Source organism: Panicum virgatum, chromosome 2K, assembly GCF_016808335.1.
Source record: "Panicum virgatum strain AP13 chromosome 2K, P.virgatum_v5, whole genome shotgun sequence".
NCBI lineage: Eukaryota > Viridiplantae > Streptophyta > Magnoliopsida > Poales > Poaceae > Panicum > Panicum virgatum.
Genome location: NC_053137.1, coordinates 3,430,054 through 3,433,825, shown reverse-complemented (window position 1 = coordinate 3,433,825; position 3,772 = coordinate 3,430,054). Strand labels below are relative to the sequence as shown.

The 3,772-nt window shown below is 42.0% G+C and overlaps 1 long non-coding RNA gene across 1 annotated transcript; it reads left to right on the top strand.

The window, feature by feature from the left end:
• Positions 1 to 218: 218 nt before the first annotated feature.
• Positions 219 to 3,772, top strand: LOC120661399. The gene is made up of 2 exons (XR_005669878.1): positions 219 to 382; positions 2,983 to 3,772. It is a non-coding gene; the product is annotated as an uncharacterized LOC120661399 (long non-coding RNA).

Here is a 3,772-nt window from a genome sequence, read left to right as displayed (position 1 = left end):
TTACTTGAATGAAACCCTAGAATTAGGGGTGGCGGTGCGCCGAGTTGATGTTGCAAAACGTGATGACGTTCTTTTTTTACGAATAACATAAGGTATATATTTATAGTCCGGAGACTTGGACAACAATCTAAACCTAACGCGTCCAACTCGGACTCTATCTCTAATCTGAATTGAATCTAAAGATACATGACCCACATGGCCCAAATACTCGCGCAGGAGCCAATTTACAAACCTTCTTTAACTTCTGCTTTAAGCCCAACTCGTTTGCGGCCCATTAATTAACACTGTTAATTTATGGCGATAACACTCGCGCCCGCACGGCCGGCAACGCCTGCGCAAGGATGGAGGCTGACGGCCATCTACTTCGACATGTACATGAAAGGTAGTTTTTTGTTGTCACTAACCTCTACTATAATGCTGTAGTATTTGGGATGGCGGTATTTGGGATAAAAAAAGTTGTAGTTCAACCATAATAATGCAGTTCACAAGACGATTTTATACGATTTCGAAGAGAACTATTAATACAGTTACATTGCAGTAAGAATAAAACAATTTGAAATGGGTACAATATTTTTCAGTAAATGAAAACGTAGACGGATCACTACTGATGTTGGTTGCCTCCAAAATTTTCCCAAATATGCTCAGTCAAGTCATTCTTCAGTCGATGATGCATCTCTTTGTTCCGAATAGCTACGCCTATCTCTAGTACCATGTCAAATCCACGAATTGGCCCTTGGCCATATCCAATCAGTGGTATGGGAGAGGTCCCCTGCTCATAGTTAAAGTCATGTCTACCCTCATAAGAGTCCCTCTCATCCTCGACGATCATGTTATGCAATATAATGCAAGCATACATGATCTCACCAAGTGTTCGTGTATGCCACACACGTGCTGCGTTACGTAAAATAGCAAAACGAGACTGCAAAACACCAAATGCACATTCAATGTCTTTTCTTGCTGATTCTTGCTTTTGGGCAAATAACTTGTGCTTGTCACTTTGCGGCAATCTGAATGTCTTCACAAATGCTGCCCATTCAGGATATATACCATCAGATAGGTAGTAACCCATGTCATACTCATTTCCATTGACTGTAAAATGAACCTCTGGAGTTCCTTGTCGTTGTGCTGTGAACAATGGTGATTGGTTTAACACATTGATATCATTGTTCGACCCAGCCACACCAAAAAAAGCATGCCATATCCATAAGTCATGTGAGGCAACAGCTTCAAGCATGACAGTGGGTGATCCATGACTGTGGGTATATTCTCCCTTCCATGCCACTGGGCAGTTTTTCCACTCCCGGTGCATACAGTCAATACTTTCAAGCATACCAGGAAAGCCGCGAGCTTCCCCCACATGAAGCAACCTATGAATATCTTCTGCGGTGGGTCTCCTAAGGTAGTTTGGCCCGAAACATTAGATAATACCTTTGCAAAAATTCTCCAGGGTCTCAATGAGTGTGCTTTCAGCAATTTGTAGATTTTCATCAAACATATCAACACAGGTTCCATATGCTAACATGCGCAAAGCAGCAGTGCATTTGAGCAAAGGTGAAAAGCCAACTTTGCCAAATGCATCTGTCCTTTGCTGGAAAACTGGACACCAATCACCAAGAGTTTGCACAATGCGATGAAATAGATGCTTTTTCATCCTATACCTTCGGCAAAACTGGTCATCAGTATACATTGGGTCTTCAGAAAAGTAGTAAGACATCAACCGTCTCTCAACATCTTCACAATCTCTTCTAATGTACCTTCGAGGAAACCTTATATGCTGATTTGATGTACCTCTCTGTTGCTCCTCAATTTGAGACCTAATCTGCTCTTCTATCTGAGCTTCAACTGGATCATTGATGTAGTCCCATATCAAATCGAATGGGATAACATCATAGTTGCTAACTTGAGAACTGTCATGATGGGAGTTGGACATCTGGTGGAGTTGAGTGGGAGAGGGGAGTCTGCTAGTGGAGTTGAGTTCAGTGAGAGAGGGGAGTCTACTGCTAGAGTAGAGTGAGAGGGGAAGGAGCTTATATTTGTAGGTCACACTCACAAGTCACAACGGCTAGTTCTCCAACAGCTAGTTTTCCAACAGCTAGTTCTGCAACAGCTAGTTTTCCAACAGCTACTTCTGCAACAGCTAGTTTTCCAACAGAATAAATGAGTGTTCTGATGTGATGTTATTTCATTTGCATATCAAAGCCAACACTATTTCATTTGTAGATCAAAGTCGACACTAGTCCACATTACAAGGCATACTAGTCTACATTACAATAATGAGATAATAGCCCATCACAAGGCATAGTAGTCTACATTGCCATAGTTAGATAACAGCCATATATAGCCTAATTTGCATCAGATAAGAAGTCCGACATATTTTCATGGCGTTTTTTTTTTGTGCCTCATTAAATGATGAGGTATCAATCATCAGGAGTTCCTTGTACTGCTTGATTTTCTCCATCTTCAGCTTCTCTTTGTCTGTTGCAGCTATGGCTTGAGCATGCTCTCTTGCAGCAGCAGCCATGTTATCTATTGCCTCTTGTGTTCTTGCTTGGAGGTTATTGAACTGCACAACATTTTCATCTGACAAGCGACCATTTCCCAGCTTCCCCTTTCCCTTCCGCTACTCTTTTGCTTGCTTCTGCCCTGGTGGCTGACGATGTTCAGTTTCTTCTGCCACTTCAGTGTCTTGGTTTGAAGAAGAGGTGTAAGCTCCTGATTCGGACACCTTGTTTCTTTTATTCCGAATGACAGCAGTCACATCTCGATTGAGCCATTTTGGTTCATCCTTCACCACTCGCCACCAATACTCAAATGGAAAGGGTTTGTCTGTTTGCTTCACCCTTTTGTATTCTTCATGAACCATCTCCATAAGTTGTTGATCTGATCGCCAACTTACATATGTATTTGATATGTCTACCCAACATCCATGAAACTTTGAAATGAGTGCGCTGGTTGTATTCTAATGATTTTTGCATTGTGTAGGTGTCCTCTTCTTACCCTTAGGTGCATGCATGTTGTATTCATCTGCAACTTGCTTCCAATAATGAGGCCCTGATTTTGAATTGCTATCTATTGGGTCATTGGAGTTGTTTATCCAAGAACTTATCAATCGAAGATTGTCTTCTTCAGACCAATACATCCTCCCACCTTTCTTTTCCTCATCTGAACCTACATCACTCCATTCTTCACCTCTGACTGCATCTTTGTTTGTATGCTCTATAGGAAGCATTGGAGAGGTGATTGGAGAAGTTGAGCCCTCACCTCTTGAACCACCAACTCCAAACATAGCAACTGAACCAATTGGTGAAGATGGACCACCAGCCATGTCGCCCCCATGAAAATTGCCAGGGAAAGGAATGCCATGCTGGTAACTTGCTGCTGGAAATTGGTAACCTTGTTGGACACCAAATGGATTGAAATTTGGTGGGTAGTACTGAGGTGCAAATGGGTTGGGACCAAATTGATGGGGTGGACAATTCATGGGAAAATGGGGTGGAAAACCAGGCTGTTGTTGGGTGTTTGGGTATTGAAGATTTGAGCTTTGGATTTCTGAATTCATCAGATTTGTAAAGCTAGATGTAGAATGGTTCTCCATTGTGGTAATGTGTGAGTTTGAATGTATGAAGTTCATGTATATAGAGGAGCAGGCAAGCAAGTCCCTCTGTAAATGGCTATACCAACGCCCAACCGCCATATGTACTATATAAATGCTTATTTTATTTGGAATGGGAGGAGGGGGAGGTAACGTCTATATGCATGGCCCATTATTTTA